We start from the raw sequence: 13,130 nt of genomic DNA on the forward strand, positions 1-13,130 counted from the left end.
TCATTAGTTTAGGGTTAGCTTCTTTATTCATATATTACTTGATTTTGATTATTACTCTTCGCTGGCGAATTTCAGTGCCCCCATCTGGTTAGGTGTGAGGTACCATTTTCTTTGTTTTCTATTAGGAAATTTTAAATAGCGTCCTCAATTTCTTTTTTAGTGTGTGGGGAGTTAAGGACGTCAATATTAAATCTCCATAAGGGTTCTTTAAGCAGAGGTGATGAATCCGTAATGGTCAGAGTGACACAGGAGTGGTCAGGAGTAACCCTGGGTTCTATAGTGGTGTGATCTATTCTACTGGTTGCGTTGCCGGAGTTCAGAAAATAGTCAATACACGAGTATGAGTTGTGTGGGAAGGAGTAGAAAGTGTGGTCTCTCTCTGCTGGGTTTTGTAGTCTCCATGCATCTATCATATTGTATCTGCTACGTAGGACTTTTAAAGCCTTATGTGATTTATTTGGTCTGAATTGGCATCTGGACTTTCTGTCCAGGTTAGGGTCAAAATGTAGGTTAAAATCCCCTGCAATAATTAACGTCTCAGAGTCTGGGATAGAATTGATTTGTTTTGTGAGGTTTTCCCAGAACTCCGGGTCGTCATTTATGGGTGCGTAAATGTTTGCTATATATAGTGTAGAATTGTGTTTTTCTCGTTTTGAAATCACCCATCTGCCTTGTGTGTCGGTAGAGGATGAGTCTATCACAATTCTAGCTTTCCTTGTTACCAGCGTGAGTACTCCGTTTTTTTTAACCAACTGCTGACGAGAATGGAATGTCTGTGTACGGGTTGTTATGGAAAGATTCCGCTAGTTTAGTATCTAGGTTGGTTTCTTGTAAAAGAATAATATCTGCCTTCTGTTTATGGATATAGTCCAGGATTTTTTCTCTTTTGACTAGGTAGTTCAGGTCCTTAATAGTAAGTGATATTATTTAGAAATTTTCCTGAGTTTGGTTCATCTTACTCATTCATCTAAGATCTTTGGATTCATATACGTTACATATTCTAATGCTTTTGCTTTTAGAGACAGCTGTCGTCTGTATCGGGCTATTAATGGAGTCTGTGTGATCAATATTGGGCAGGATTTTCCATGGACCAAGGTCAGTAGCAGTTTCCTATGGGGCACCCGCATCCTCTGGTAAGTACCAGTCACCTAGTGTGTGTTCCAATAGCGCTAAATAAAATATACCTGGATAAACAAGTAAAAAACCAGGAGTGGCAACAAAAGTTACCACTTTTGTTGCCACAAAAAAGAAAGAGAAAAGAAAGAAGAAAAAGGTAAAGGAACAGATCCCTTTTTTCCCCTCCCCACATCCCTAATCCACCCTCCCTCCCCCTTTAGGTTTAAAAGGCATGGCGAGAACAAAGGAAAGCGTTTCTCAGAGGAACGCCTGTTATGTTAGCGCTATTACGTAGTTGTATAAAACATAATAAGTATATGTAACATGAGAAATCTTAAAAGTCACATAGTCGTGTGTTCAGGTTGAACATGTGCATTCATGTTAACCGTTAAACATTTGAAACCTTATTCAGCAACAGTATAGGAACATAGTGAAAGAGCACTGCTGATACTGATATTTAACCTTTAGGTGTGTTAAATATGTGGCTTGGAGTTTGAAGGACATGGCGGTGTGAGTGAGCGGCTCTGCCTCTGAGGAACGCCGTTTCAAACCACTACGACCACACGTAGCAGGATTAAGAGGAAAAAATACCAGGAAAAGCAACACAGATGAAGGGAGACAGGAATGCACTAAGCTGAAGTTAGTACCTTGAGCCCGGAAGATCGGGACTGAAACCCAACACGGAGCTGACGCAGGACAGCAGCAATGCCTGGTCTCCACGCGGTGAAGACGGGGCACCACGCTCAATACAGATCCAGTCTGGTGTGTCGGAGCGGACCTAAAGAACAGCTGGTCGAAGTGGAACGTGAACCGGAGCCCGACCAGAGTCAGAAGGCAAGGAAGAAGAGATCCAGATCCGACGCGGAGACTTCCCTCCTCCCACAAACAGCCGACGACGAGACAACACCGGGGCCTAAATGACACACGGTAAGGACGGAGTGCCGCGATCAATGCATCTAGTGTGCCGGGGCCGACCGGAGGGACACCTGACCACCACAGGACACGTACGCGAACCAGAGCCCCAATAAGAGATGGGGGCAGAAGAGAAGAGGCCCACATGACGAGGCGATCCTACAAGCAGTGCGGCTTAGTTTTGCGCCATAACAGTCCCAGCGGAGAAGGAATTACATGAGAGACCAGACGTGGTAAGTGCACCATAATTATATATAAACAAATTAAAAAAAGAACAAACAAGTTAAAAAGAAGGAGCTCACAAAAAAGAAGAAGCTTATCACATTAACTACATCGCAGGGGCTGAACAGAGAGCACATGGTTCATCTGGGACCTCAACAGACCACAGACAGCGGGATAGATACTGGAGGGAGCCAGAATTAATTAATAGCGCCAGCACAATCGAAACACAAGAGGAATAAAAAAAAAAACGCTAAGTAGGAGACACATTTTCTTACCTCTCCTAATCCATGAAGTTTTACTGGATAATAGCCTGACTTCAAAATGGCACCTAAACGCAACCTGTGCCTTAACCCGTTCCATGCGTTGGAGGGCTCCCCGCCGTCAGATGGCACAGTGGGCGTGTGCGGAGGACGGCTGGGGGTGTCCGAACCCCACCCACTCATTAATTCTCTAGCACCGCGGCGGAATTTGCGCCGCGGTCAAGGTGTTTAATCCTATTGCCGGCCTGCCTGACCTTAAGATGGCGTCTAGTAAATGAACATATATAACTGCAGAATCACTACCTTCAAAATAAGAAAGAGTAAATAGACATCAACCAGGTCAGATATAATCACAGAAACGAAAGTATTAAAATGCCAGAAAGAAAAATCAAACGAATATACGGGCATTATAGAAAGGGAGTAACTGAGGAACAGATGAACTGGCCAAAACTATATACAATGCATTAGCATAAATCAGCGGCTTCAACAAGTGTGGAAGGTATTAAGGAAACTTAAGGATAAATATCTGATTAAGTCGTCCACGCAAGGCTATGTAAGCCCATACAAGTCTAACATTCTACTGGCTAATGGTAAACCATACTTGGAAATCCTACTTTTCCAACAGCGCCAAAAAACAATTAAAATACACATGGCTGCACTGACTGTTCAAAAGCACCACTGAAGTGTTACTAGAGCGAACAAACAATCCTGAACAAATAATCAGTTATCGTATAAATGCAATTCTCTAGATGCGGGGAAAACACCGGTGTTATGATGGCGGAAAAATAAAATAAAATCGACTCCCAAAAGAGTTAAATCAGACCCCCCCCAAATCCCGATTCCCTGGTCAAGAATAAACAAGACATTAATGCAACAATGGAAATTATACTGATGAAACTTGCAGAAGTCCATGATCTAACTAAATCCACTAAAGAAAATACTGACTCTATGCAAACAGAAATCTCGGAAATCCAAAAAGATATCAAAGAAACCAACAGTAAACTGATCGAAGCAGAAAACAGAATAAGCCAACTTGAAGACGGAATATTCTCTACACAAAAGTTAGTAACAAAGCTTGAATCTTCCACATGCGCATTTGCCAAACAACTATCTGAGTTGGAGGATAGAAACTGGAGAGGGAATCTATGCATCTTTGGTCTGCCAGAAGGCTTAGAGGATGAGGCAACTTCATGAGGGTCATTCCTAGAAAAATGGCTACCGCAGGAGACAAAACTAAACTTTGATAAGCCCTTAGAATTTGACAGAGCACATAGAGTCCCTGCAAAAAGAATGGCGAACCAAGTTCAAACTAAGACTGATAGCCTGCAAACCACTAAGATACCAGCATGTCGAAATTATCTTGGCCTATTTTAGAAAATACAACCAAATTATAAGGGAGGGCAAATTTTCTTTTATTGCACAAGATTATTCTAAAAAGACGGTGGAAACAAGGAAGTGTTTTCTTACCCTCAGACCCAGAATGACGGAACTCGGCTATCAGTTCTCCTTCGCAGGCACAGCCAGATACCGAATAGTAATTCAAGGAACTCCTCACTTATTTACGGAAGGAGAAGCCCTCAGAAAATTTCTAGAAAAAGCTGAAGATCAGAAGATAGACACTTCATCGCCAAGCGACCCGGTGGCTAAACCCAAGCGCTAACTTTCTCATGCTACGTTAATTCTTTATAACACTACATAATGTAAGGTCTCAATACAGTACAACATTATTGTCAGAATTGATGGATGTTTGACGTGTAAGAAGACTCTAAATAAGAACATCAGTAGTACTCTACATTGATCAGGAATAACATCTTACTGTCCGTAATTCCCACTTAGTTGAGTTGACCTGATACAGTACTTCTAAGTCCAGAATACTTTAATTTAGATGACAGTAATATATCAAGTAAGTGTCAGTAATATACAGAGAATAGATTTAAGAGATTACATATATTATAGTAATAGATTCTTAGGATGTTCATAGTTACACACTTTGAGGTTATCCATGGTTTTATGTAAAGCAAGATAAAAAAGTAAGACATTGCAATTATAGAAGCAGTAGATTACCAGAACTAAACATGCCTTACATTCTTAGGAAGGTCATGATTGTATCGTTTTATGTGAAGCAAAATAAGAAGTAGGACAGTAGGACTATAGAAGTAGTAGACTACGAGTACTACGAGGCCGTATATGCTAGGGATTGAAGTCACCTTCGATTGTTAAGCTATTTATTGAGTAGCTGGAAAATAAAATTAGGGCAAGTCAAAACATCATCACCTTTGAGTATATTGGATGTGAGAAAAGGGTGGCCTTCTATGTCAATGATTTAATGGTGTATACAAGAGATCTGGCAAGATCGCTACCAGTGATCTGGAGTACCTTGGAAGACTTTGGGAAGGTCTCTGGTTACTTGGCTAATCAGAAAAAAATTTAAATGACAGAATGGAACACTCGATGTAACAGTCCACTTGTGAAGACGGAAATAAGGTATTTGGGAATACAGGTGATGGAAGACCTAGCTAAAATGGCTCAGGTAAACTTTAATAAAGCAGCGCCAGGAACCAGGAGTTTACTAAAGACATGGGGAGGACTCCCACTTTCATTCCTAGGAAGGTTTAATAGCTTAAAAATGTCGATGCAATAGAAATTCACGTTTATTTTCAATACAATACCGTTGGAATTTAAGCTGGAGTGGTTAAGAAACTGCAGGGGGAGCTAAGCAGTTTCATATGGTCCTCTAAAGTGGTGAGAATCACGTGGAAGAACAAGACAAGAAAAGAAAAAAAGAACATGGGGGGGGGAATTGCATGTCTAGATTTTTATCAATACGGTCGGGTTTTCCCAATTAAATAATATAGGGTCTCTACTTTTGGATAACTCCGCCTCCACCCCACTTCTCAAAGCTAGGATGAAAAGTTAACCAATGGAGGGCGACTATTTCCTTTTTAAATTCGGACACCCAAAATATTTTAAAAAGGTTAGTTTGAAGATATATGGAGGCAGCTTGCAAGCTATGGTATCAAGTCAGATGGACATTAGGAATGCCTTACTATTTTAGTTCCACGCCTATATGGAACTCTCCGGGGTCTCCCAAATGTCTTCAATACAAGTTGACAAGCCCTCCAATTGGAGGGGAGTAAAAAAATGGGAGAAATTATAAAGGAAAACTCGGTCTCCTGGGTTTCCCTGTCGGAAATTACAGAGGATAGGTAACCTGTCCAAATTCAAGTATTACCAACTGGCAAAGTTTGGAACGGGGATTAGGTAAAGTCGCTAAAGGAAATAGCATTTGGGAGGACAAATTACAAAGAAGATCATCCCAAAGTAAAGAAGTCTCCAAGTGGGTTTGGGTGCTGGTACATGCTGGGGAGTAGGTTTTCACCCTGCCAAGAGAGATCTGGAGGAGGGACCTGCTGACGTTGGACGTGAAAACCTCATGGCAAGTGTCAATGTCTTCTCTATGGATTTCTACTATATCTGCCCCTCTCAGGAAAAATCATCTGTTTACAGTGCAGAGGGTATACTGGACACCGAAAAGGCTAACGATTCTGGGAGAGTGGTAAAGAAGTGTGGCATAGAAAAGGCAGATGATGTCCACATATTTTGACAGTGCCCCTTGATCCAGACCATTTGGCAAGAATTGGTAAGGTGCTTACAGAGGTAATGGGTCAGAAAATGCAGGTAAGCCTGGGGTGGGTGATTTTTGGGGACACAGATGGTGGAGGGTTACCTCTAAAATTGCATAAGAAGCAAAAATCCTTACTCTTTGTATTAACATGGTTAGCACGAAGGCCACCCAACTCGGTTTGAAGTGGGTGCTCCCCAGCTCCCTGACTTTGTGGGAATGGCTAGCATCAGTCCAACAGATAGTTTAGACAACAGTGGCTCCCTAACTAAGAGAATAAAGTTTTGGAATGTATGGGAACATTGGTGTAGATCTCGGCAAAATAACAAGTGAGGTTAATTTTTGACTTTGAAACGAGAATGTCCAATGATTATGCATTTAAGCAAAAACCTTTCAGGGAAGTTCTTACGCGGACAACACAAAGAGCTCCCCAAACAAACAAGGTTGCTTATGTGGGTCTGAGCCCATTCAAAGGAGTGCCATGGCCCTAGTTTCCCTTTTCCTTTTCTTGTGAAAGCTGGGAGGCTTCTGCCGTTCTTGCTCAAAATTGAGCTTCTTTGGCCTACTTCCTGCACAAATGAGGACAAAACAATATAAAGCATTGGAGAAAATCTGACAAATATATGGGATTTGATAGTCCAGAGTCTGCAAATGTTCAAAGTTTCAAAGGCAACACAGATGTCCTGAAAGTACATGGATTTTATACTGAGTGACACTTAGGAGCTGGAGCGAGGGGAAGATTGGGTGCGGCATCAAACTGAGCCGCACCCAAGATCCACACAGGCAAGGGCAAGGCGTAGTCTCCTAAGATAGAAAGCAGTGCTCCAACTCTCAGCTTGCATTCCTGTTGACTCACTTTCAAAGAGGACCAACCCACATTGTCTCACCTCATCAGAGTAGCTGAGACTACACATTCGAGCAGGAAAGCCACTTTGGGTGACTGAAGTGGCTTGCTCCCCTCCAAATCCAGAAATGCAAGCAGCAAGCAAGTAGATGTAGGTGGGCTTGCCAGTGATACATAAAAATATAGGCGGGGAAGCCAAGCAAATGTTAGGCCTGGCCCAGTCCGAGTGAAAATTTTGGCCCTGGACCATGGGTACTTGCTCATCAAAAAAAGTGCCAGGGATGTGTCACATTTTCCTTTGCCTGAGTTGGTCTAGTTTATTTGTTGAGAAAAGTATTTGCTAATGCCAGAATGCCTTTAATAGCTGTCTGTTATCACATTGTGTTACTGATAATACCCTGGTATTTTGTTACATTTAATCTCACAGATTGCTGTAGTAGACACGGATTTTGGAGCTGGCCACCCACTCGGACTAAACCCTAGTAGTTTTCACTGAGATGATTTTTGTGAGACCCTATTGTACTTTGATACATATTTGTAATTTAACTACTGCATGCATGATTGTTGCCAATTTGTGTGCATTTGAATAAGCCTGTGTAGATGATGGTGTAATGCCAATTGTGAAGGCTAAATCAGTTCATTTGGAAAGTCATTCCAGATGCCATAACTTTGATCTGTTTATTATGAAATTGTATGATAAAGTCAGCAGGTCTCACCTACTTTTTGTGAAAAGCTGATGCTAAAAGCATTAGGCTTTTAAGAATGGATTGCTATGCACCTTACTTAAACCTCTAAGCACGTATTTTGATACATGAAATCTCACAGATTTCCATAGTGGCAAGGGTTTTGGTTTTAGGTGACCCACCAAAACAAACCACTGGGATAGAAGATATGCACTAAGATAATCCTTATTAGGCACTTTATAAGCAGAGATAGTATTATGTTTTGCCAACTTTCATTTTACAAATTCATTCCTGGTGGCTGCCTGTGTGTAAGTTTGTGCTCAATAGAGTAGGCCTAAGTTGCTTATGGTAACAAGCCAATAATAACACCCATAGGCCCGATTGGTACGCAGTGAGGAGTTATGCCAGATGCCAATGATCTGGTTTGTTTATTATTAAAAGTTACGACAAAGGCAGTAGGCTTACCTTATTTATTGTAGAAAACATTTGCTAAAGCCAGTAGGCCTCTAACAGCATGTTATCACACGATATTACCAGTATAGCTTTAGCCTGCTCAGTCCTAGCCTGAGAACCCTGTGAGCCTCTTACCCATGAGTCAACTGGCCCAGGCAGGGCCCCTGCGTATGCATCGTGGGACCGGAGGTGCGTGGTGAACGTGTGCACTCACAGTGAGTAACCAACAGGACTAGCCTACGCCAAGCAGAGGAGGAGGTTGAGGACCAGAGAAGGAGGTTGAGGAGCAGTTATGACTTCACCAAACAGTAGAAGGCAAACAGGTGTGTGGTGCGCAACAGAAGACAGCAAGTGGGGCAAGGGAAGTGGGTGAGTGACCTCGAGCATTAGGCGGTCTTACCACTCCCGTTGGGCGGAATCAGGTGCCATTAGGTCGGTGCGGGTTGCAGTCAGGGTGACGGTCAGCATCAACTCCCCTCTACGACAGAAGTCGACACAGAATGCCTAATCCAAAAAGGCGCCTTGACGCCCACTGGGCTAAGTTGCGCGGTTATAAATCACAGTTCATTCATTCATTCATTTGCCCCACATGCACCAAGAGGGATCCTAAAAAGGCCCCCAGCTCCCTGTGTCCACCGTAAACTCTCATAGAAACTCATGCAGTAATTCTGCATTACGCAACCAGCACTGTTGGGAATCCTCGAGCAAGGCAAACGCAAACAGCAGATTTCCTTCCACGCATACTCTACACGTGTCAATTGCAACTGCAGGAGCTAGACCCAGAGCAGCAGTCATTCAAATAGCCCCTTGCCGAACCATAGAGCGACCAGTACTGCTGTTTGCCATGGTCTTCAACTTAAACAAGGATAAGGAAACGGTTACTTTCCTGGTTGCTCCTCTGACACACCCTTCTTGGCACATCACAGGTGCGCATGTACCTCTCCTCCTATCTTCTACATAGCAACCAAGGGGAGGTAAGGTGTGGTCCAACAGTCCATTACTCCATCAGTGTAAACACTCAGTTTCAAGGAGCAAAGCTAACTGGGCCAAGATACTTCGACCATCCTGGCTCCCAGACCCTACCTCATGTACCTGCCAGAAAAAAAACCTACAAGGAAACAAAAATGTGTCTACGCATAAGCATCTCAGTGCCCACACGAGCAGAGGCAGGCACACAACAGCACAGTGGGGGGCCACGGTAGTGGGATCAGGAGTTGAGTGCAAACTGGACATTATCGCATTCCAAGATACCAGGAAAAGCTCACTAAAGCCATTCGCCTACACCTGCTGAGCAGTCCACTCAAAGGAAGGCAAAGCAAACAAAACCACTGATGTTAAAAGAAGGCAAAATCTACCAGGCACGTTGGCTCTCCCCCTTGGATTTTTAAAACTCTCCTGCTAAGTCTTCACCCAAGAGGCCTTTGTGTAATGCTCGAAGAAGAGGTCACAGAAATCTCTAATCACAACCAAGGTAATAAGGACTAATGTACAGGGAAGGCAGCAGCAGTGCCCAGGAATCGTAGGCCTTATAGGTATGCAACACAGGGGAGGAACAAGCCGGGCAGGGAGTGGCACTAAGCTTAACTGGGTAGAAGCCCGGCATAGCCCAAGTAATAATGGCACACAAGAGGGGGGGATTATGGCCTACTTCAAGAGAGTGAACAAGGATTCGCAACCAACAGGGAGCAACGAGCTACCACAACTGCAACCACAAGTATATCCCTTGCTATCAACAAAGTCTCCAACAAGGCACTCCAGGGAGGCCGTCCACCCTTGGGGTAAAAAGGTTCAGTTCATGGCCTAAGCTGCAGGATCTCAATGGGTCAATTTCAATATTAGAGCTATCTTCAACTGTAACCGACCCTCTCCTAACACCATAGACAGGGGTGAGTATCAAAAAGTCAGCCACACACTGTCCAGAACTTCAGGTCGACCCCCCAGTCTACCGGAGAAAATCTACCACAGGACAAATCCATACTATCCCCTGGGGCAGGATGAAGAGGATGCCACTACGGGAGCAGCACCTCCCAATGAAGCAAGTAGCGCCGATAAAAAAATTAAGCAGCAATTAAGCATGGCGGACGCGAACTATAAGAGCTCCGTAACCCTCCCTGACACTGGGGCATTTATCCGTAAGACATAGGCTCACTGACGCTTCCCTCACGGCGCTACATGCATCGGAAGGCTGCAGACTGGTGCAAACCAAAAATTGGGCAGTTTGAGGCTTGGTATCGCCTCCCTTGGACGAGCGGATGTTGTATATGGCTGAGTTTGCGCTGACACCGAAACTGCAATGTGCCACAGGAGTGTAGCGAGACCCTGCGGCCAGAATCAACAGTACGGCTCGAGTGCTGAGAGCGCGACCGCCTTCACTCCATGGGGAGTGTGCATGGCCTGGGGCAACATCAGGAGGTGACGAATGGCAGTTTATTGGGGGTGCTGCTGTTAGCATGCCGGATGTCAGGGCTTACCTCACTCGGCTTGGTAAAGAACACCAGTGACTACGGAGGATTCACATAGACAGTCTGGCAGGTTCTTTGCCCCCAGGCACATACCAACGGATGCCCCGACACTTCCTTCTGCGGTTGTTAACCTACCTCTCTCTGTGAGACTGCCTGCCCAGGGGCACATGGTAGCGTGGAAAGGAGCCGGATTGGGTGTCATTGTAGTTTGTGCCCTACATGCAACAGGTGTGCCTGTGCCAGTATCTGAGTGTGGTAGAAGTACACGGTGCCACTGGAGACCGAGTCTAAATGAAGCGCTTTGTTATGATGACAGCAATGTGGGCCCGATATTGAGACGCTACAGGCCATGAGATACAACCCTTTGCAACTACTGTGGACTATCTATAACATCCTACCAGTGGTGTTTGGGGGTGGTAATTGAGCCATACACTGTTTCTGACCCCTTGGAGAATATGGGGTGTTCCAGAAGCAAACAATCGGAACCCACACCCCCTGACGGCCCAACAGGAACAGTACCAGACACACAGATGCGCCATCTGGACTCAGAAGTGATTCCGCCCACGGAGCCCACCAGTACTGAAGGCAAGCGGGACTTAATATTATGAGAAATCCGAGACTCCAGGGCCATTATGGAACCGCAAATAAGCACACTGACTGCCAGTTTTACTCTATTGAAGGCTGATCACTCAAAACTGGCAGACAAAGTAAAAAATAACAGGCTGGCACTTGATGATCTTATACCCCAACAGACGACACACTCCTCCCAAATAGAACAACTACAGCACCAATTGAAAGGTCTATAGGACAGGGTGGACAACGCAGAGGGACGCTCTAGGCGCAATAATGTGCGCATTTTGGGAATACCTGAGAGAAGTGAGGGGGCCCATCCAACACAACGATGGGGCTCACTGAACATTTTAGTGTCGAATGCGCTCACAGAGTCCCGCCCAGACCTCCTCTTCCAGGGGCGCCATCTCGGCCGATAATAGCATGAATATTGAATTATAAAGATAGGGACACAATTTACGGGCAGCACGAGAGAAGGCCCCAATAACATTTGAGAACAAAACAATTTCTCTTTACCTGGATTTTACTTTGGCAGTACAAAGAACGAGGGCTACTTTCCAAGATGTCAAAAGGAAACTTCTACTGCACCCACTGAAATACGCCCTATTGTTCCCGGCTCGCCTCAAGGTACTCAATGATCAAAAAGCCCTGTTCTTCGACAGTCCGGAAGAAACAGTGGACTGGCTGGAATTTACTATGTCACCACCAGGCTCACAGTACTCCTCGCAATGCACTCCACGACAGCAGTCTAAATTGCAATGGATGAGGAGAGAAAGACCCGACAAGGGAAACCAAACTGGCACCGATAGAGGAGGACACCCGTCACAAGAACAGATCTCGGACAGCCAAAATGTTGCGATCCTGACGGCGGTAGCACTAGTAGGCCATGATGCACAATCGGTGTTGGTAACTGTGGACTCTTCGGAAGATGTGAATGCACAATCTGACTCTGAGTCTACTTTGGCACTGTTTCCCTAGTCACCCCTCAGACTGTCAATGATTATCTGGGTTGATGGAAGTACCTATATCCTGCTGCTGTCGTGAACTGTTAGATGAGTATCTATATGTCTACAATGTATGCTGTATATGCCAATTATGTGATTATTTAGGTAATATTGCTGTGTTGGTTGGTTGAGTTGTCTACAATGATGATCGACACACAAAATAGGGTGTGGTGGGGGCTCTAAGGTCACTGACTTCTTGAGTATTACATGGAAGATGCTATGAGGCGGGTGGTGGCCACTACCCCTCAGGCAATTGCATTTAGTTATGGAAACTATGGAGTTCTTCTTGAGTTTGTTTTGTTGGTTTGGTTTTCTTTTGTTGTGTGGGAGAACCTAATATTGGGAAGTTTAAAGGAGTTTATGGGCTCGGCTGCATGTGCTAGAAGGTGTGCTCGGTGTGCAGGAAATTTTGTGATGCTCAATTTGTATGCAACCTGATGGCGCAACCTAATAGATATAAATATATGTCCTGGAACGTAAGAGGTATGGGGGTCGATACACAAAAGACATAGAATTTTGGCACAATTATTCCGCAGGAAGACACAGATAGTCTTTTTACAAGAAACACATCTAATACAGGCAGAAGCCGCTACGCTCCTTAAGAAATGGAGGGGACAGCTGTTTTCTACTTCTTATTCTGCGTTTGCCAGGGAGGCCCGGTATTGTTCAGGAATGGCACCCCTTTCAAACTTAAAGAACAGAAGACAGACTCGAATGGGTGATATGTGCAGTTGCAAGGCTTGTTGGATGGCGAACACATAGCAGTAGGGAGTATCTATGCCCCGAACACGGAACAGGACAAATTTCTGGCAATTCTTAGTGCGGCTTTGGTGGAATGGGAAGGGTACCCATGGATCCTAGGAGGTGATTTCAATGCAGTGCTGGACCTAGAACTGGACTGATCGCACATTCCCCTGCAAGGGGCGGGGTGTAGGAAGCAAATAGAAGAGCTTCAAGCATGGCCAGGAGGTTGGGGAGTGGG

Source organism: Lissotriton helveticus, chromosome 7, assembly GCF_964261635.1.
Source record: "Lissotriton helveticus chromosome 7, aLisHel1.1, whole genome shotgun sequence".
Taxonomy (NCBI): Eukaryota; Metazoa; Chordata; class Amphibia; order Caudata; family Salamandridae; genus Lissotriton; species Lissotriton helveticus.